Source organism: Pan paniscus, chromosome 7 (assembly GCF_029289425.2).
Source record: "Pan paniscus chromosome 7, NHGRI_mPanPan1-v2.0_pri, whole genome shotgun sequence".
Classification (NCBI taxonomy): Eukaryota; Metazoa; Chordata; class Mammalia; order Primates; family Hominidae; genus Pan; species Pan paniscus.
Window position 1 is genome coordinate 48,946,579 of NC_073256.2, and position 23,126 is coordinate 48,969,704.

General features: G+C 41.6%; 1 protein-coding gene across 7 annotated transcripts in view; it reads left to right on the forward strand.

Annotated features, from left to right (window-relative positions):
* Window positions 1–23,126, forward strand: part of RBPMS (RNA binding protein, mRNA processing factor) — a 190,024-nt gene that overhangs the window by 1,647 nt on the left and 165,251 nt on the right. The window lies entirely within an intron of this gene.

Here is a 23,126-nt window from a genome sequence, read left to right on the forward strand (position 1 = left end):
GAGTCCAAGAAATTATTTCTGGCGTACTTCTTAACATCCCACACAGTTGAGTTCTTAAACATTCTAGAGGAACTTGAGAGTGTGTGTAGATGCAGGAAAGTGCACGTCTCAATATGACCCGAAAAGATTCACACAAGTATTGCATCCTGATATAGGTGAACACAGAAGGTAAACGGATTCTAAAGCGTTAGAATGTTGAGATCATTGTTGAGACACTGTGTTGTGTGCAAACTTCAATTCTGATAGTGAAACCAAAATTGCAGAGGAATTCATTAATACATACAACTTCTCTGCACATTGTCCACTTGGAAAATGGTAACTATTTAGATGGAGAAGGTAGAGGAGTAGAGGAGCGAGACTATGCCAAACAATGCAAAATAAATAGGAGATTTTACTCGTCACCCAGTTGTATGGTAGTGAAAACCTAAATGAATTGCAGTCAGCCAAAAATTGCTTTTTCACCCGAGGACATTTTCTATTTTATTATAAAAGACTATTTGAAGAGTTGTTTACTTGCATGTTTTCTAATTACAATTGTAGGAATACTACTGGCATTTCTTTTTTCAAAGCGATGGAGAGTTGAATGATGTGTTCTGATTTTTTTTCTTGAACTTTACTGGCTGCTTTGCTATTTATTTTCCCTACCACTTAAAGAAATTTAAAAATAATGACAAGTTTGCTTTTTTAGGAATTACTATATTTAACTAATTCACTTAACCATATCAAGATAATCATCGCTTCAGAAATCTTTCTATTTCAGCTAGATGTGCAATCTATTTGCTTCTCAGGGTTAGAATATTATATGAAACCATCTTTCTTTATTCACTCAGTTGAGAAAACTTTTTTTTTTTCCCTTTTGGTAGGTAGCAAAAGAGGTTCAATGTCCTAAAAATCATACCCACATTAAAATTAAGTATAGATAAGTCACATTTTTCTGCTTGACCTCTCTTAACAGCTGCCAGGACCAAGGGATTGCCTGCCCTGTTCCTGGACGCTCCTGCGTCCTTGTGAGGTTATGTATAATAATCGCTGTATAATCGCGGGCCATTGCAGTACAGTTGCTGCCTCTTACTTGTCCTGTTATCTGACAGCGTTCCTTTTCAGGTAGGAATGGCATGTGGCTCTAGAAAGCATCGGTCTTTTTAGCAAAACACTTGTTATGTAAAAAGTAAGGGGACACGTAGGAAGATTTCAGAACCCATGTTGTCCAAGAGAGATGTCGTGTACAAAACAGTTAAGACCGTGAAGAGAGGGGGGTTTATAATGTCAGAAATTGAGGAAAAGAAACTAAGGTGGCCTGAATGATCCAGGTAATTTTGCCTTAATTTCTATCCTATTTTTGGTTTATATTTTGTTCTTGAAAAACTCTTAACCTCTTTTTTGTTTTTTTCTTTCTAACCCTGAAAGCCACAAGTAAAATAAATAGAGTATTAGGTGAGTGCCATTAATGTGCCCGGCATTACACAAAACCACTGCACTGACCCTTTCCCTGCCCACCCATTGTATCAGCAACTTGCTCTTAAGCACATTTAAAAACCTTGGCGGTGGACTCCAGTAAACAGAACACACACATACAACATAGATATGTACACGTAATGACGAGAGGAAAAATGTGTTTCGTTGTAATTTCTGGTGGCCATTGAACTGACATGGAAAAATGAGTCCAATCATCATTAAGGGAAAATAATTTATTTCACAGATCATGAGGGTGGTTTGGGCTTTCTCCACATTGTAGAATCCAAGTTTGTTTTTTCCTGTGTTTCTAGTTTCGAAACGAATTCCTTCTATCAATCAGTGTATTTTAGCTTCTTTTGAGAGTTTCTAATGCTTAGCCTGAAATAATTGTGCTGAAATGCCTCTTTGGTTCTAATTGTAGAATGAACAGTTCAGGATCTAGGAGTATTTTTGCAGCTTTTAAGGGTTGGAAGTTTTTGAGAACTTTGGCAGAACATGTATTAATACTTCTACTTTGGATAGCATTGAAAACTTTGAGGAAAAATAATTTAGGATTTGGCTAGCCAGTTGTGTAAGAGAGATGATACATTTAACTTTCCGATTTTTAATGTATTATTACATTAAATACATGTGTAATACACGTACAATGTATTATACATGTGTGTTCCCTAAGCAAGTTGTCCTGTAAAGACTAACCAGTTGTCAAAATCTCACTGAGATTTTTAAGGTTTGTTTATATATGTTTAGAGTATCATATCATTTCTTATATTTTACAATTGATAAAATGATTCCTAGAATTTCTCTAATTGTGCAATCAGACTTTATAAAAATTGATACATAATAGATCCATAATTATTTGTCTTACCTAATCAGTTATAATTGATGAGTTTAAAGTATTTTCAAATATATCAAGACCTTTTCTGTCTTATAGCTTATAACTTATAGCTATAGCTATAAGCTAACTTATAACTTATAGCTTGTAACTTATTTGTTGGTCACTGAATTTTCAAAATAGAAATTTAGATTAAATATGTGATTTGGTTTTTATTTCTACTTTTATCCATGTCATTGAGTACTTTTCAGGCTGATTATAAAACATCTTTAAAAGGCCTTTTATTATATTGAAGCACTGGTGTTAATTTCTCCTTAAATTGCTTTGAATTGACTTGTACTTATAATAAAACTAAAAAAGCAAAAAACGTGGAAGTGTTGGAATATTGATCAAAAAGATGTGCAGAAATCATACAAAGTCAGTTCTTCCGAGGTTAATACAAACCTTTACATTGCATTCCTTTTAAAGTGCTAATTTTGCCAAAATATTGGGGTTGTAAAGAAAATTATTTCTTACAGTTGCTGCAGAGGGTAATGTCAGTTTGATGTGGCAACCTCAAATTTTCATTGAGCATTAAAGTCAATCTACATTGTGACTTCAGGAAAGTACAGAATGGTTTTATACAATTTAACCAAGATTGGGGATCTCTGTTATTCCAAGTTCAATCCAATGCAATAAACATATACTTCAGTTGTAGAATAGGATTTGGTGACAACTGATGCTCCATGACCCCTGTCAATATGGCATGCACTTTTGAGTTATTTTTCCAGTAGCGGTTTAAACATTTCCCTGATAAACCCTTGTGTGCATCTGCAGTCTTCTTCATTTCCAGTGGCATTTAGTTTTCAGATGGGTAGTTTGGAAGGGGTGGAAGTTCTCTTCTGGAGATGCTTTCACATGATTTTCGTAGGTTCATGTTAATTTTTGCTTTAAGGATAAAAGTGTTCAGTGCTGGTGACAAGGCAATAAAGTGGGTACTTTTGTGCAGAGCAGTGGTGATGTAAATTAGTGTAGCTTTTCAGAAAGGAGTGACACTATCAAAATGTGTTCAGGCCCTTTGATTTAGTACCTTTATTTTTAGAAATTTACCCTAAGAAAATGGTATCATAAAGATTTATATATAGGAATGATTTTTGCAGTGACTTATGACAGTGACAATTCAGAGGCACTCTATCTAACATGGGAAACTGCTAACTAAATCATTGTATAATTCTGGAAGGGGAATATTGTGCAACCACTAAAGGCTCCGTTTTTAAAGAGAAAAATACATGGATTATAAAATATGTATTATATATAAATTCATATTTATTATGTATTATACATATGTGGTTATATACTATTCTCTGTGTTCTGGAGGTTAGAAACCTGAAGTCAAGGTGTTGGCAGGGTCACCGTGCTCTCTAAAGGCTGGAGAGGAGAACCTGTCCTTACCTCTTTGAGCTTCAGTGGCTCCAGACATTCTGAAGACTATATTTTTATTCTCATGTTGTAATATTAAATGAAAAGAACTGATTTTAAAGTTTTATACTATGTGATGCCAGTTCTCAAATAAATGTATATTCATCCATAAAACCAAACATTAATTGTATCTGATTGGTGGATTACAGATCATTGCTATTTACTTTCTGATGCCTTTCGGTGTTTAAGTTTTCGAAAATGACCATGTGAACAAAAAGAATTAAATGTCTTTTTGCTTTGAGGGTTTCCTTGAATCGTGATATTCACAAAACCGAGGTTGGTCACATTTAGTTTTGCTCACAAGCCTAGCGGTGAGAATCAGGTCTGCCTTGTTCCTCAGACATAGTCTTTCTTAGTACTATTAGTATTTCTCTTACTCATTCCCTTATCTTGATTGTGTTAGTGATCTTCAGCTGCTCTCCTGTTCTGATGCTCTTCTGGAGTCCATCCTTACACCATACTGCTGGGCCCTCCAATGCCCCGAATCCTTCAGTGCTACTTGGTACTCCACAAAGTCAAGTGCGCACATGGCGTTCGGGATTGCCCTCACCTACCTGTATACTGTGATCCCTTTGCTAAGAGGAAGCCTAGGTCTTCCTCTTCTGTTCTCTTGATCTAGTCTGAGCTGCTTTCCAGCCAGGATTCAAGTTTTTCAGCCTACATTTTTGCAAGATCCCCCTCACCTGAATGTCCCATCCCATAGAGATGATTTTTCATTAGAATTTCAGTAAAAGTTACTTTCTGTTATGTCCATTTAACTCCTGGTTATTATTTTTTTCAGCTATTTATTTTGTATGGGTCTATGCCATTTTACAGTATTCCCAATGTTCAACACCTACCCCAGCACCAGGTAAATCTCCTCTGCACACATCCACACTTACATATATACACGTATATAATTCTTTGTAAATATATATGAAATAGCCTTATTGGTGAGGTTGGTGATTATGAGTTTGTACAGGTAATAAGAAGCAGCCACTCGTTTAATATTGAGGATCCCTTCTGCGCTCTGCACTGGGGAATTAGAAAAGGTGTGGATGGATCGGCTGGAAAATTACTTCCATCCCTTTGTCATTAGGAACCTCCATTTGCGAGCACAGGTGAGCCTGCCTGGTCCATCAGATAGCCACTGCTGGAAAATTACTTCCATCCCTTTGTCATTAGGAACCTCCATTTGCGAGCACAGGTGAGCCTGCCTGGTCCATCAGATAGCCACTGTCGGTGTGGGACTGCTTGTCCCAAGGTGCCTTTGGGTTTTCACCATTAGAATTTGGTTTCTGCTGTGGAATTCCATTTGACCTTTTGGACGAGGGCTTCCAGAAGCCTTGGTTAGGTGGAAGAGCATGGACTCCCTGTGTTCCCAAACAAGCCTGCTCTGTGTGACAGCCACTTTGGAATGTTTGTGTTCAGTTTCATTTGGCACCTTAGTGTCTGCCTGGGGGTAGGGGAAAGGGAATGCAAATGTTCCTCTTGAACAGTGCTTGCTTTGGTCAAAGAAAAAAACTTAGGAAGGAATGAGGAGAATGAACCTTAAAAGCTGGTGCAGAAGTGGCTGCATAGCTCAGTGGGCTTGAGGCCATCTGGGACCAGGTATTTAAAATGGATGCTATGTTGGTATGAACATGTCAGTTCCATGCCCCTGGTGGGGATGAGCTTATTTGTCATATGGGGATAACTCCTCGCACTCACATCCCTAAAGTGTACCAGGAGAATATTGCGAACAATTTTATTGCACTATATTTTCTATGTTTGGCGGTGGAGGTGGGAGGTCCTTGATATTATCTGAAACGTGAAGCTGAGTAAAGGGGGATATGTCTGTGGTATCAGAAGAAAGCTGCTTGGCTTGTCAGTGTTGCTGATAGCAGGAAAAAGGAAATACTGAAATCTTTAGCCTGCAGAATTGTCAGAAATCTTTTTATCTATTCATTAAATAATTATCTCCTAACTTTTATTGAGTATTTACTATGTGCCAGGCACTCTTCGTATATTATTTCAGCCTCACAACAAGCTGATGAAGGGATTATGATGATTGTGCTTCTTTGATGGGGAAGTGGCTGAAGCCCTGAAAAGCTATGGAGCCAGGGTCTTCATGTGCAGATTCTAGAGATGCCAAGATCTGAGAGAGGCAGTTCCTGTCTTAAAGTTGCTCACAGTTTAATGGTGATGCCCCTGTATAAACAAACAGGTATAACCACGCCCGAGGTTAAAGTAGAGGTAGTTGAGTTGAGCACAGCCAAACCTGCAAGGAAGGGATGGAGCTGTGTCACAGAAAGCTTTAAAGAAGTTTAAAGAGTCTGTTCTTTAAAGATGACATATGAGCTAAATCTCAGTTAAGATTTTGACTGATGAGAAAAGGGTTCAGACAGTGGGGAAAAGATGGGCTAGGCAAGGAAATCGCTCTGTGAATGAACACACAGAGGCTTCAAAAGACCCTTTTGGGGAAGAGCAAGCAAGGCATGGCAGGAGAGAAGAAGGGGAAGGAAGAATGAAACTGGGGAGGGGGCACTGGCCCACAGTGGGTGGAAGAGCTGCCTCTGCATTAGGGAATTGGACTTTGTCCTCTGATGGGGCACCAGGGTGGATGTGCCCCAGAAGGCAGCAATCTAGGACGTCCCAATGGGCAGGGGGATGTGGCGAATTTTGGAAAAGTTGTTGAGAACCATTCTTGCAGTGAGGTTTCTGCTGCAAGAGTCCTGGTCTCAAAGTGAGGCAGCAGCCTGGCAGTGGCAACTGAGGCAGAGATGCCAGGTGTTCAGGGTCTAGATAACTATCAGATGTGCGGGAGAGAAGGCAAGGAGACAGCCTAGCAGCCTTTTGGGTTTCTCCTTCGGGTGGCTAGCTAAGTGACGGTTGTATTTGTAGGAATAGAAAATAGAGATGTGGAAAGGGTAAGAAAAGAAGGTACCTAGGAGATGAAGATGTTACTGAGTCTGGGGTGCAGAGGAGAGGTCTGATCTTGAAATACGATTTTCAGAACAATTCAAGAACATAGAGCTGATAATTGAAAGCGTGCATACTGGGAGTGAGTGCCCGGAAAATGGAATTCCTGCTTTCTAGGAAACGTTGTGAGGGTTAGCAAGGAAAGAGATACAAAATTTAGTGAAAATTTGGAGTCATGTTAAAAAGTGGGAAGGGGAGAGAATTGAAAATAATCAAGAAAAATGGAAACTTAAAAATTAATTTAGGAACATAAAAATGTATTACATATAATCTGCCTGTTTTTAAAGGGTTTGGTATACTTAGCCATTGGAAAGCCTGAGGGGGAGCTTAGAAAAATCTGATATATAATCTTTCTCATATGCTTTTTTTTTGCTTTGATCAAAACTCAGGAACCTGTTTATAAACCTCCCAAACTTGCCATTAATTCCCAGGCTTTTACTTCTCCAACTCTTCATTTGCCAACCCTGCACCTAAAAGGAAAGATCAAGCTACCATAAAATCTGGAGAGGCGTGAGTTTTTTTTACAGGAAAAAATTTCTAAGTTGCTTTTATCTTTTTTGACTTTTTTGGGGAAAAGGAAGAGTAGGATGAGCCTTCCGTGGGTTATATTTTCATTTTCTCTTTTTTTTTTTTCTTTGAGACGGAGTCTTGCGCTGTCACTCAGCCTGGAGTGCAGTGGCGCCATCTCACTGCAACCTCCACTGCCTGGGTTCAAGCAATTCTGCTGCCTCAGCCTCCCAAGTAGCTGGGACTACAGGCACACGCCACCACACCCGGCTAATTTTTCTATTTTTAGTAGAGACAGGGGTTTCACCATATTGGTCAGGTTGGTCTCAAACTCTTGACCTCAGGTGATCCACCCGCCTCGGCCTGCCAAAGTGCTGGGATTAGAGGCATGAGCCACCATGCCTGGCCATATTTTCATTTTATTCAATTTATACTTTAAAAGTTTGCTGCCTTTTTCAGCCCAGCTAAGTGTCAGCTCAAAGTAGTCCAGGAACTTAAAAAGAAAACAACTTGCATTTGTATTTCTCTTAGGTTTTAACTCTACTGAACCTATTATGGTGACGGTGCATATTGTGTAAATGCTAAAGAGAAAAAGGAAATGGCAGTGATAAATGCCAGTCACACCGGGAAGATGGATTCACATTCCAGGTTGTAATACAGTATTGTTACACAAATTTAAAATGCAAAGGGAATGCTTAGGCAGTTCCATTCTGTCAGCCTTTAGGGTTTTGCAAAGGTAGGAGACATCTGAGAATCTCCAAAATGAGGTCTGGCTCACCAACCTCTGCAAATAAGTTATAGGACAACTTTACTTTTAATTAACTTTTATTTCTCATGAGTTGATTTTTTTGCGACGTTCCTCTTGATTTTCCCAGATTCTCATGTCACCAGGGTAGATAGGCTGGCAGTGGCCAATGTTGTTCTAAGAGAAATCCTAAAGACTACCCAATTTTTTTTTTCTTGAATCCGCAGGATCCTGTTTTGTGAAAATTCCTCTTACGCCCACCTATAGGATAGACAGTGGAGGCCCCCCGGGAGAAAGTGTACACAGAAAGTGCTATCTAATTACAGAAGTAGCAGAATTTCCTTTGTGCTCAGAGGGGAAGTGCTACAAAAGTGTAATTACTTTACCCAGTATGTGTGATTTACGGGACTTAAAATGTGTGAGTTTCCAAAGAGTCATCTGTTTTTAAATACAGTATCCCTCCCAGCCAGGCAGGATGTGTTTGGGGAGGTGGGAGTGAGGACATGTACTTCCGTCCTGTGCCTGCTGCAGGATGCCTGGTGACAGTGGACTGAAACCACTGGTACTTGCTCCCCCTCAGGGTCTTGCTTATTTGAGTAGAAGGAAGAAAATCAGCAAAGGGCTGGAATCTAGTCAGCTACTCCCAGACCGGATCATCCACTGCTCTCCTCTTACCTTCCCAAGCCAAATTCTTTTTCTAGGACCTCCAAGACTTTTCCCAGTAATAAGCAAAAGAATTGTTAGAGTGAACCCTGAGACCGTTTTTAAAATTTATTTATCTTTCTTTTTTTTTTTTTTTTTTACCTGTTTTTATTTGAGATGGAGTCTTGTGGTGTTGCCCAGGCTGGTCTTAAAACTCCTGGGTTCAAGCGATCCTCCCGCCTCGGCCTCCCAAAGTGCTGGAATTATAGACGAGACCATTTTTATTGCACAAATTTTCTTTTCAATCTTACTTTTCCTAATATGCTTAAAATCAGTGGGAGAATTGAAGATCAGGTGCAGTGGCTGGGCCAGGTGGCTCACGCTTAGCACTTCATGAGGCTAGCACTTTAGGAGGCTGAGGCAGGCAGATCAGTTGAGCCCAGGAGTTCGAGACCAGCCTGAGCAACACGGCAGAACCTCATCTCTACAAAAAAATTAGCCAGGCGTGGTGGCGTGTGCCTGTAGTCCCAGCTACTTAGGAGGCTGAGGTGGGAGGATTGCCTGAGCTCGGGAGGTCGAGGCGGCTGTGAGCCATGATCGCACCACTGCACTCCAGCCTGGACAGAGTGAGACTCTGTCTCAAAAAAAAAAGACCAGGTGCATATCCAGATGTAATCAAACCTGTAAAAACACTTAATGGTTTTTGCATATTAATGGATTGATTAAACATTTATGGAGCTGGTGTCTACTCTGCTTTTAACATTGCTCTTTGACAAACCATATGAAGTGTTGCCATCCCATGTTTTGGGATAAGAAAGCTAAGGCTCTAAGAGATTAAGTAATTGGTCTGAGGTTTTACAGCTGGTGGATAGGAGCTTAAAATTCTCCAGTGGCGTATGAGGTTCATGTGATCCGGGCCCTGCTGGTTTCTCTGACCTCATCTGCCAAGAATCACAGCCTCATTCATTATGCTCCAGCTGCCTGGGCTTTCCTTAGGTGTCTCCAAGTTGCCAAACTTGTTCCTGCCTCAGGGCCTTTGTGCAAGCCATTCTGTATGCCCGGAAAGCCCTACACTCAGACGTTATCAGCCTCATCCTTGCCATTCATTTAGATCTCAATTCAGATGTCACCCCAGAGAGACCTTTGACCTCCAAGTTTAAAGTAGCCCTATATTCCCAACCCTTTTATTTTCCAAATAGTACTACTTACCTCCTGACGTTGCCTTGTATGCTTATTGTACTTATTTGGTACCCTTGGAATGTAACTCCCTGGCAGCAGAGACTGCCTGCCTTAACACTGTACAAACCTCAGATGCCTAGGACAATGCCCAGAACTGTCCAATAAGTTTTTTTGTGAATTGACTAGAATGTAAGTCTGCTTTACAAACGCCAAAGCCTGTCTGATACACTGTATCATCATAAACCTTTTTCAGCAGTTTTCAGGTTGAACTTTATATTTCTGCCTTGAAGATGATCATTTCTGGTCCTCATCCCCACTTTATTACATACAAAACCGCAGTTGTCATCTCACACACTTTTAAGCTGGAAATGTTCAGATGGTAAGTGATAAGAGCGCTTGTGGGGGTATGCAGCAGTTTTTCACACATAAACGAATCCTTCCCTTTTGTCCACTTAGGATGGGAAACCTACTAATTCCACAGAACGAGGAGAGGGATGTGGGCCTGGCGTGTAGGGAATGCGTAAGTACCAGTAGGGCAAGGTGAATTTGATTCCTGTTTTGCAGATGTGACTGTTAGGTTGTTAGGGTTAATTTAATAACCCAGGTGGAATTGATTTGGAGATAGACTTACCATTTCTGATCCTTTGATTGGATCTAGCCTCCAGCTCAATATACCTTCCTCAATTTGCCTACAAGAAGAAAAAGATCTGAAGCTCAGCATAATGCTGGCTTTAGCCGGAAGAATCCAGCCTTTAAGCCATCTATATGTGTAGCCATGAAGGACCTTCTAATCTGCCTTGTGAGCCCTTATGGGGCCACCTCACAGCCACAATTTATGCCCACGTGTCAGCCTCACAGACTCAGGAGCTGTTTCTATTCATTGTAAAGCAGACCAGATGACATTTCAGGATGAAAGAAATGTAAGTCATCATTACATACGGCATCAGGCTAACAAGTCACCTGTTAGTTGAGCAGACTAGTTAGTTGGTGAAAATGCATCGATGAAAATGCAGACCATTGGATTATCCTCATTTATAGCATTTATGTCACACTTGACCTTCAACAAACTTGGTTAACTTAACCATCGTCCATTACCTGATAGTCTTAGAACCAATAGTATATAAATCCTTATAGAAGTTATTTCTTGACCAATCAATTCATGAGTATTCTTTGTTTTCTCTCTTATTATCTCATTATCTCTTTGTTTCTAAGGGACCTAGGACAAGCCACTGAAGCTGCTTGTCTTTGACAAGTCATTTAAACCTGTTTCCTTAACTAAAAGGTAGGGATTGTATAGACAGCGCCTGTTGTGCATTAAAAGAACCATAAATCTCATTTTTCCACTTTCATTCCACTTTCCATTTCCCCATTGTGATGCAGAAAGCTGCCGTGGCGTGCCAAGACACATCCAGGGTGGGCTGTTTGGGGGGAATGGTTTTAATTTTAAGCCTTTTAAGTGAAAACCCTTAGACCTTGCCTCTGTTTTGTTAAATTACGATTCTAACAAAATAAGGAAAAATTAGTGAAGCACTAGACTTTGGAAACTCTTTCCTGTATATTTGAAATGATTTTCTTAAGACTGCTTTTCTTACCTGAAATTGTTTTGTTTTTTCCTAAGCAAATGAGTGCCTCTCCTTGAGAACTGGGTGGGAGTCTCTGGGTGTGAGAGAACAGCAGGAAATGACCCTTTCTAAACAAAAGGACTCTTTAAGGCCTATCCTGAGTCTTTGTGTTTTGAGGAGGGGTTATGCAGAAAACCAGAGCTAGGAAATGAATCTCTGCATTAGCCATTCTAATGGGGGAAGGGAGAATGGAGAACATTCTCTCCTTGCACGCCCTCCCAAGTATCTAATGCCAGAGATCCAAAGAAGTGCAGAAAAGACCCTGGGAGCCTAGGTGGTGGTTCTTCAGGAGTGCGTGGCTTCAAGTCCCCTAAAGGAAAGAAAAAACCAGGTTGGGCAGAACGACACCCAATGTGATGTTCACCTTTAACCTGGGCTTCCAGAATTTGCTTGAAAAAGCTCATGATCAACAGAATGCAGAAATAAATACGAAATGAGGAAAGTATGAGAGGGGTTTTGCAAGATCTATTTGTCATATATATTTTTTTTTGTTTTTTTTTTCTCAAGACGGAGTCTTGCTCTGTCACCCAGGCTGGAGTGCAGTAGTGTGATCTCAGCTCACTATAACCTCTGCCTCCTGGGTTCAAGTGATTCTCCTGACTCAGCCTCCTGATTAGCTGGAATTACAGGTGCCTGCCACCATGCCCGGCTAATTGTTTTTATTTTTAGTAGAGACGAGGTTTCACTGTGTTGGCCAGGCTGGTCTCGAACTCTGCTGATCTCAAGTGATCCGCCTGCCTTGGCCTCCTAAAGTGCTGAGATTACAGTGCCTGGCCTGTATATATGTTTATGATCGATTTGTCATATATATCTTTATGATCTGTTTATCCATAGGTAGAGGTTAGAGTGTTATGATTTGCTAATAAATACCCAGTAAATAAATCAAAGATTTGAATTACTGTGTTAATGAGAAAATGAACTTTGAGGAATGCAAGTCCTTTTAAATGATCAGGTCCAGAGGGACTTTAAAATGAGACCACAGTCAGGTCCTACTCCCCGCTTGAGCTATATATTCACCTCTCTGTATTCACTGCTTGCTGTTGCTAGAAGTAGCTATAAATTAACTAATAATGCTGCACTGGACACTGTAACTCACTCTGTAGTTTAACAATGTATATAGCCAATCACTAATCAGTATAATTTGTGTAAACCAATGAGAATTCCTGGTAAACAACTTTATATCAGCCCACTCCCTTGTCCCTGCTCCTTTTTTTTTTTTTTTTTTTGTCTTTAAAAAGCCACTTGTAACTGCTTTTTAATTGGAATGCATAAGCCCCTGGGTTGCAGTCTTCAAGCTTGGCCAAAATAAGCTCTACTTACATTAATTTTGCCTCACCTTTTATGTTGCTATCAACTTCTTTTCTCAATCTAAGCTGAAGAGGGAATTAGTAATCATTGCTGTGCGAGGTAGTGGGTCTGTAATGAAGAAATGTTGAGCCTTGCCCTGCAGTGGAATGTTCCCTCCTCTCACTTCAAAGTGACCATTCATTGTATCAGTATTTGTGCAAGGAGATCCCAAATTTAAAATGCTAGAAAAGGGGATAGGTCTTATCAAAATTATTTTGCCTTTATAAATTCTTGCTGTCTTGGAGCAATGAACTTCTCTGCTCTTCCAGGGACACTGCTGTTTTTTTTTTTTTTTTCAAGGAATATAAATCTCACTAATAATTAGAAACACACATCTTGTTGAAAATGGTTTTGTGGTTTACTTCATTTTTAGAACACTTGAAAATGACAAACATCTTTCTAAGAAAAAGCATCGTTTGTTACACCACCACTGTTTGTAGGCTTTTCATTGTAACTATATTTTTAGAAAGGCTGGCTCATGTGTTTGATGGGGACTCTGTGTTGAGGGTAAGGGGCTGGTTTATTTACTCCACAGCACCAGATGCTTTACAGAATTAAAGATAAGATTAAAGCTGCCACTCAGATCCCATTATGAAAGGGTTTTGTTTATATATTAAAGGCTTGGAAGACTCTTTATCTTAGATATGAAGCCAGCAATGCAGTATTCAAAAGAGATGTGATCATTGTAAGTTCCAGAGTTGATAGGGAAAAATTATTCTCACTGAAAATCCCAGTGTCTGAAGTGTTGGTAGGTTTTCTTTTTTTTGAGACAGTATCGCTGTGTTGCCCAGGCTGGAGTGCAGTGGTGTGATCTCGGCTCCCTGCAGCCTCCGCCTCCCAGGTTGAAGTGATTGTCCTGCCTCAGCCTCCCAAGTAGCTGGGACTGCAGGCGCCTGCCACCGCACCCAGCTAATTTTTGTATTTTTAGTAGAGACGGGGTTTCACTATGTTGGTCAGGCTGGTCTTGAACTCCGGACCTCACGTGATCCGCCTGCCTCAGCCTCCCAAAGTGCTAGGATTACACATGTGAGTCACTGCACCCAGCCGGTTTTCTTCATTTCTTTTTTCTTTTGAGATGAAGTCTTGCTCTATTGCCCAGGCTGGAATGCAGTGGTGCGATCTCAGCTCACTGCAACCTCCGCCTCCGGGGTTCGAGCTGTTCTCCTGCTTCAGCCTCCCGAGTAGCTGGAATTACAGGTACACGCCACCACACCTGGCTACTTTTTTTTTGTATTTTTAGTAGAGACGGGGTTTCGCCATGTTGGCCAGGCTGGTCTTGAACTCCTGACCTCAAGTGATTCCCCGTCCCCTCCCCAGCCTCCCAAAGTGCTGGGATTACAGGCCTGAGCCACCACGCCTGGCCCTCATTTTCTTAATACATCGTTTAAACTCCTAATTTGAGAAAGGTTAACGTATAACATTGTAACAATTGGTAAGATACCAATTTACAAATATGGAAATATATATTAGATTCATTTGGAGGAGGTTGTATATGGTATACGATTGGCATATGTTTTTCATTCTGAAAGTATCAGTTATTTTCCTGTTATTATCTGTGGTAACATTGCTTGTTTTTTTTGTTGTTGTTGAGACAGAGTCTCGCTCTGTCTCTGTCGCCCAGGCTGGAATGCAGTGGTATGATCCCAGCTCACTGCAACCTCTGTCTCCCGGGTTCAAGCAATTCTCCTGCCTCAGCCTCCCAAGTACCTGGGACTACAGGCGCCTGCCACCACACTCAGCTAATTTTTGTATTTTTAGTAGAGATGGGGTTTCACTATGTTGACCAGGCTGGTCTCAAACTCCTGACCTCAGGTGATCTGCCTGCCTTGGCCTCCCAAAGCGCTGGGATTACAGGCATGAGCCACCACACCCGGCCACATTGCTTGTATTTTTAAAATAAAAGATTAAAAAAGAAAAGTGTGATCCATTCTCTAAGCTGCTTGCCACCATGCAATATTGAGTCAGAAGAATGGTTCTCAGATCCCATGCATTAAGAACTATTTGTGTATCAGCCTTCTAAAGCATGGCGAATAAGACAACATACGCAGTGGAGACACGTTTCCTGGGATCATTTGTGGTCGAGATGGATTCAGGAATGTAGCGTGTCTGATTTTATTGGGTGCAGGAACTGCTTTTTCTATAGCTCTTGGTATTCATGTAACTGATGGTTAACCCCAAATCAAAGTGAAAATGTCCTGAGCAGGCATGTTTGTCCATTCTCTCCATGTTCTTAGATCATCAAAGGGAAGTTCTTGCCCTTTGCAAGACTAGCATCTGTTGCCATTTGGTCATAGTGCACCCAGCCTGCTGACTCTGTATCTTCAAAACAAAAACAAAAGCCAGTAGGGAGGGAGCAAAGACTCAAAAGTGCTGTGGGGCTTTGGAATACTGTGAGTTTCTGATTTTGGTAAATGTACATCCAAGATGTTTTAACCATTAACTGTCCCCTCTTCTACGTTCCATTAAACCCCACTGGCCTTTAATCAACATGAGAATTTCTCTTGTAATATCTTGGGTTGTGATTAGATGGATAGAGGAATCCTATTGGTGTGAGCTTACCTTGAAGTCAATGAAAAAGTGTTATTTTTCCTTTTTTTTTTTTTTTTTTGAGACAGAGTTTCGCTCTTGTTGCCCAGGCTGGAGTTCAGTGGCACGATCTCAGCTCACTGCAACCTCCGCCTCCTGGATTCAAGCGATTCTCCTGCCTCAGCCTCCCGAGTAGCTGGGACTACAGACACGCACCACCACGCCCGGCTCATTTTGTATTTTTAGTAGAGATGAGGTTTCTCCGTGTTGGTCAGGCAGGTCTCGAACTCCCGACCTCAGGTGATCTGCCTGCCTTGGCCTCCCAAAGAAAAGTGTTATTTTTCCATCTACTGGTACTAAAGTCAGCCCAGGCAAAGCCTGGGTGCTGCTCAGTGCAGGAGACTCAGGCGTGGAAATGCAGCAGATTGACCTGGGTCCCTCCTCCCTTAAACCAGTACTCTGAAATCTCACCACGTAACTAACAAGCCCTGTACTTTCCAAATTGACATCACAATCATTGTCTTGCCGTGGCCAGGTGGGGTGGCTCATGCCTGTAATCCCAGCACTTTGGGAGGCTGAGGCGGGTGGATCACCTGAGGTCAGGAGTTTGAGACCAGCCTGGCCAACATGGATAAACCCCCATCTCTACTAAAAATACAAAATTAGCTGGGCATGGTGGCACGTGCCTGTAATCCCAGCTACTCGGGAGGCTGAGGCAGAAGAATCGCTTGAACCCGGGAGGCGGAGGTTGCGGTTAGCCAGGATCGCGCCATCGTACTCCAGCCTGGGCAACAAGAACGAAATTCTGTCTCAAAACAAAAACAAAAACAAAAATGCTTGCCGTAAATACCTTTCCTCCCTCCCCACGCCTAATGGATTAATTTTTAGTCTTATAAATTAGGAAATTTCTCATATAGGGCTGACATAAAGAGTAAGCGTTATTGTTCGTGTAAAGCCCTGAAATAGTTTGCCTTTATCGAAAGCTCTAGGGTATTTTCGCAATTATTTTGTTGTGTTAAAAATGTGGAGAACTACCTTCTACCCCAGGTGGTCCTCAGCAGAGCTTCTGTGTGGAGCAGAAAGTTTTCTCCTGGGATATTTTTGCCTATTTTAAGCCCTGTCTTATGCTTATTTCTGTTGGTCATTTCTCCCAGCATTTCTCAAAGGAAAGATAGTAACGTATTGCTTCTATTTTAGGGATTAAAGAATGATAAATGTATGGGGTTTTTAATTCATTTTATATTTTAAATTGAAGCTACCAAGATTCATAAGCCATTTGTTCATCTAATTGGATCACATTGTGTTCAAGTTTCTTTTCACTGTTTTTGTTTTTTAAAATACAATCTTAAATAGTTACCCTTTCTCTCCTCACCACCATTAGAAAACACAAGTAAGCAAAAAAAAAAAAAAAAGATTAAAAAAGGAAACAATTCTATAATTCCCTCACAACCAATGTTAATACCTCACTGCGTATCTTTTACATGTTCTTTTCTCTGTGTGTGCACACATGGCATCTATCATCTGTTTGAACAAAAATGAGATCATAATAGGTTTTCCATTTATTTCACTTAACAGTATTTTATGAACATCTTTGCATGCCATTGGATTCATTTCTCTCTCTCTCTCTGTTTTTTGAGTCGTCGTCTTGCTGTGTCCTCCAGGCTGGAGTGCAGTGGCACAATGCGATCATAGCTCACTGCAGCTTTGAACTCTTGGCCTCAAGCCATCCTCACACCTCAGCCTCCCAAGTAGCTGGGACTACAAGTGTGCACCACTATGCCTGGCTAAGTTTTTCTATTTTTTTCTGTAGAGACAGGGTCTCATATTGCCCAGGCTGGTCTCGAACTCTTGGCCTCAGGTGATCCTCCCGCCTCAACCTCCCAAAGTGTTAGGATTACAGGCGTGAGTCACTGCATCTGGCCAATTGGATACATTTCTGCAGCCAAATTTTAAATTCTTCCTATTGTGCTATAGTATGGATGTGCCTTAATGTATTTGACCCACCCCTTATTATTGGGCTTATTATTGAACTTATTTCCAGCTTAAGTGATACAAACAGTGCTGTACATCCTCCTAGCTAAATCTGTGTATACACCCTTAGTGATTTCCTTAGCTTCAACTCTTAGAAGTGGAATTTCTGGGTCAAAGGGCATGCATTCTTTTAAAGATATTTGATGTTTATTGCCAAATCTTCTCTAGAACACTATTTCCACTAAGAGAATCAGCAGGCCCATTCCTTGCGTCCCCTGCCCCTGCCATTTAAAAATGTCCAAAGATTGCTCCCTCACTGTGGAGTTTTTCATATTTGTGTCCCATCCGTGACTCAGAATTAATATTCCAGCCTCATCTGTATAACACCTGGATGTTATATAGTGACTTTTTTTAACCTCATTTGAAGACATATCCCAGTTGTGTTTCTTATACTTCACTGGATACAAAAATGCTTAGCAGATAATTTCTGGGGGTGTCATTCTTGAGTTTATCGGACACCGTGAAGTGTGTTGCTTTTTGTGTGTTAGGTGCTTGCTATATTTTTCTGGCTATTAATGTCTGACGATGAGGCCAGTATTTTAGGTGTTGTGAGTGCAAGTACAGAATTTGAGTCAGCTCTAACATTTGTCAGGTAAAGCAATAACACTGCCAATTAAAACTTTATTGTAAGATGCATCCTGATTTCATAGATGTTACAGTGTGGAAACATGTCTCAGAATCAGTGGATATGTTATTCTCTCATCTACTTTTCTGGTCACATGGTTGGTTTGCTCTTGAGATGAGAACAGAGACACACTGGTCAGTTTGACATAAGTTTTGGTGGACAGTGAGCCAAGTATATCCTTGGAAAGAATTTTATAATTACAGTTGAATCAACAATGCTTCAATGCTTTTTCTTTTTTTCTTTTTTTTGGAAATAGGGTCTGTCTGTCACCCAGGATGTGGAGTGCAGTAGCATGATCATAGCTTACTATAACCTCAACCTCCTGGGCTCAAGCGATCCTCCCACCTCAACCTCCTGAGTAGCTGGGACCACAGAGCTGTGTTGCCACACCCTGCTAATTTTTTTTTTTTTTGAGACAAAGTTTCACCCTTGTCACCCAGGATGGAGTGCAATGGCACCATCTTGGCTTACTGCAACCTCCACCTCCCGGGTTCAAGTGATTCTCCTGCCTCAAGCCTCCGGAGGAGCTGGGATTACAGGCGCCTGCCACCATGCCCGGCTAATTGGTCTATTTTTAGTAGAGATGGGGTTTCATCATGTTGGCCAGGCTAATCTCGAACTCCTGACCTCAGGTGATCCGCCTGCCTCAGCCTCCTAAAGTTCTGGGATTACAGGCGTGAGCCACCACTCCTGGTTCACCCTGCTAATTTTTAAATTTTTTTGTAGAGATGGGGTCGCACTGCATTTCCCAGACTCTTCTCTAACTCCTGGCCTCAAGCAATCCTCCTGCCTTGGCGTCCCAAAGTATTGAGACTTACAGGCATGAGCTACCATGGTTTGCCCCACAATGCCTTTTATTAGGTACAGACCATGGTGTATATCTCCTTGTGAAAATGATTCTTTTCCTCCCTCTTGAAATTGAGGATGCTGCCTTGAAGCTCCAGCATGTTGCGGCCCCTTAAGTATTTCTCAGGATGAAGGAGAGACCATTCAGGGCAATTGCATCTTCCCTGGAGGGTCTGTTTTCACTGTGATGCCCACAACATACCAAGAGCGGAATCCTGTCTGAGGAGTGCAGCCCCGGTCTCACCATGTGGGCAGGGCAATCACCATTAACCCCAGCCCACAGGCCTTCTTAATTGTTAACAGACATTCTGAGAAGTGCACGCCCTCCACAAAGCCTACACACATGTGTTCGAGTGTGACTCTAGGAAATGAGCAGATGTAATGGAAACCTCAGTATTGACTCATCCCGATTGTTATATATGAGTGGAATTTGCATCTCATTTAGTGTTTATTTCAGTAGATTCCAGTTGAGGTCATGGAGTGCTAAATTTATATGCATCATAGCACCTTTCTCAAACGAATTGGGAGCTCTTTTGCAAAACAAAAGATGTCTTCTTTTCCCTTAGCCCTTGGTTTTGTTTGGCAGATGGTGTAGGTGAAGAGAACATTAGTTGTGGAAGAGGTATGTATGACTCCCTTGGGTACAGTCATTGATATTTGTTAAAGACAGCCTGAGAGTCTGTTGTCTTGGCCTTTCTGGGGGATGGAGAAGTTGTTAGTGAGAAGCAGTTTTCCTGCCTTCTTGGAAAGACCTCAGTCAACACAGGAAACAATGGGAGAATAACATTTGATCCTACCTAAATGGACAACATTGTGTAATATGGGCGGAGAGGGCTTAGAAATTCAGAAAGAGATCAGTGTGGACCAGAAAAGGCTTTGAGAAAGAAAGGTGGACCTTGAGGAACTGGTAATATTTAAATAGAAATGGGTACTGGGTTAGGAGAGTTTCACCATCATAAAAGTTTGGGGCCTGGCATGGTGGCCCATGTCTGCAATTCCGGCACTTTGGGAGGTGGAGGCTGGGAGGCTGAGGTGGGAGGATTGCTTGAGTCTAGAAATTCGAGACCATCCTGGGGAACATGATGAGACACTGCCTCTATAAAAAGTAAAAAAAAAAAAAAAAAAAAAAAAAAGATTAGCAGGCATGGTGGTGTGTGCCTGTAGTCCCATCTACTTGGGAGGCTGAGGTGGGAAGATTGCTTGAGCCCAGGAGGTCGAGGCTGCAGGGAACTGTGGTCTTGTCATTGCACTCCATCCTGGACAAGAGAGTGAGGCCCTATCTCTTTAAAAAAAAAAAAAAAAGTTTTGGAAGTAAGAATGAATGTAGCACATTTACAGGAGCAGGGAAAAGCTGTTATCTATTACTTTTTAATGAATGAATTGTATGTATTTGGGGATATATTAAAGAATTTTTAGGCTGGGCGTGGTCCTCATGCTTATAATCCCAGCACTTTGGGAGACCAAGTGGGAGGATTGCTTGAGCCCAGGAGTTCGAGACTAGCCTGGGCAACATGGTAAAACCTTGTCTCTACAAAAAATACAGAAATTAGCCAGGCCCGGCGGCGTGCATCTGTAGTCTCAGCTATCAGGAGGCTGAGATGGGAGGATCAGGATCACTTGAGCCCAGGAGGTCAGAGCCACAGTGAGCCATGATTGCGCCACTGCCCTCAGCCTGGGCTGCAGAACAGGATCCTGTCTTAAAAAAAAAAAATTGTTATTTGTCAATGTCATTGGTTTTCCAATCAGGCCTGTTCCACAGGTGATTGATACACAACCTGGGAAGAAGTTAGACACCTGCAGAACCCAATGCCAGTTAAGTCTTTTTTTTTTTTTTTTTTTTTTTTTTTTTTTTTTTTTTACTCATTTGGGTCCTAGTATGCAAGGCCATGCAAGCTGTTTAGATGACCATACTGGAAAAATAAGGAATATTTTTCTTTGGTTATTCTTCCCTAAGTTTCTTTTTTATTCCAGCAGGGTGCAGTGGTGCAATCTCGGCTTACTGCAACCTCTGCCTCCTGGGCTCAAGCAATTTTCCCATCTCAGTCTCCTGAATAGCAGTCACGTGCCACCACACCCAGCTAATTTTTGTATTTTTAGTAGAGACAGGGTTTCACCATGTTGCCCAGGCTGGTCTTGAACTCCTGAGCTCAAGTGATCATCCCCACTCAGCCTCTCAATGTACTGGGGTTACAAGCGTGAGTCACCACGCCCAGCCTTAACTTTCTGGATGAAGCCATTTACTCCATAACTTTGCTTATTTTTCCTGTTTTTTGTTTTTTTTTTGTTTTTGTTTTTTTGTTTTGTTTTGTTTTTTTGGGTGGGGGGGTGCTTCTTCATTCTGCCTCTTCAGAACAGCATGGCTGTTTATCAGCCGTGGTGACTCTTAGCCCAATGTATAATTCCTAGATGATCTAGTCATCCCAAAGGTACTCAACTCCTACTTGGATTAGGCCCTGCTGGTGCAATGAGCAGCAAACAGACATTGTCCTTGTTCATCCTGGAAGTTACAGTGTAGTTGAAAGTGTATATTAAACAGTGAAGCACGGATAAATAGAGAATAACTGTAATAAGTGCTAGGGAGGAAGAGCGCAGTTGATGTGAGATCGATAGTTGATGGTCACAAGGGGACCTTTTTGACTTTGTTCTAGGTACTGTTCACATCACTGGGTGTGAACTCAGTCATCTTCACTGTGCTGTGGGGTAGCTATCCACCACTGCTCCTCCCAGTAGAGGAGGAACTGAGGCTCAGTGAGTTGAATAACTTGCCCTGGGTCACAGCTAATAAATAACAGCCTGGATTTGAACCTGGTCAGTTAGTTCAAAATCCATCATCTTTCACTAGACCTCATTGCCAGTTTAGAGGTACTAGAGAAGTTTGCTTCAAGGGAACAAGAGTTCTCTTCCTTAGGCCCGTATCTCTCAGGATCCTGCCTCCCTAAACAGAAGAGCCTGCAACACAGGACTTGTGTAAGCTCTCAGCAATCAGTAATGTGGAAACTAATCTTGTCAAGATGACCAGTTACAGGATCCCTAGTTTAAGAAAATCTAAATGGCCTTGGGCTTACTCTTACCCAAATCTAATCTTTTCTACTTCTTCCATCCTGCCTGTCTAGACCCTTAAGTTAGACCCCCAGAACCTCATTGGACTCTCTCCACCCTTAGTCCATCTAACACGAATGGCAGATTCCTTTTCCAAAGGCACTACTCCAGCTGGGCACAGTGCCTCACACCAGCAATCCAGCACTTTAGGAGGCTGAGGCAGGCGGATCACCTGAGGCCAGGAGTTTGAGACCAGCCTGGCCAATGTGGCAAAACCCTGTCTCTACTAAAAATACAAAAATCAGCCAAGCGTGGTGGCGGGTGCCTGTAATCCCAGCTACTTGGAAGGCTGAGGCAGGAGAATCGCTTGAATCCAGGAGAAGGGGTTTGCAGTGGGCCAAAATCATACCACTACATTCCAGCCTGGGCAACAGAACGAGACTGTCTCAAAAACAAAACGAACAAAAATCAAAGGCTCTACTCCATAAATCAATTGCACGGAAAAACATTTGGAGGCTCCTTGATCAAAGATTTGATGTGTGTGAAAGTGTTCTGAAGACAGTGGAGTGCTGTGCAATTGCACACCACTGTATTCTGGTGACAGTAAGACCCAATGTTGAGAAATAACTCTCTCACCTCTTAAAATTCGAGTTAAAAAGTATATAATTGAACAGTTCTTAGAATATTCAGAGCTGTGGAACTATCACCACTATCTAATTTTAGAACATTTTGTCAACCCCTGAAAAGAATCCCAAATTCATTAACCAATCAGTCACCATTTCTTCCTCTCCCTAACCCAAAGCAACTGCTGATCTGCTTTTTTTCCTCTATGGATTAGCCTATTTCAGACCTTTCATGCAAATGGAATGATACAAGATCGGTCTTTTGGCTTTTTTCACTTAGCATCATGTTTTCAAGGCTCATCCATCTTGTAGCATGAATTGGTACCTTTCCCATTGTTTGAGTGATACCGCTGTTGTATGGATGTGCCATGTTTTGTTTGTCCATTCATCTGTTAACATATATTTGGGTTGTTGATGCTTTTTACATGTCAGTCTGTTCTTACAAAGCATTCCACCTCTGGGTCCCTCAATGTCTAGTGCCTAGAGCGTTTTCTCTTTTTTTTTTTTTTGAGATGGAGTTTTGCTCTTGTTGCCCAGGCTAGAGTGCAATGGTGTGATCTCAGCTCACCGCAACTTCTGCCTCCTGGGTTCAAGCAATTCTACTGCCTCAGCCTCCCAAGTAGCTGGGATTACAGGTGTGAACCACCATGGCTGGCTAATTTTGTAGTTTTAGTAGAGAAGGGAATTCTCCATGTTGGTCAGGTGGGCC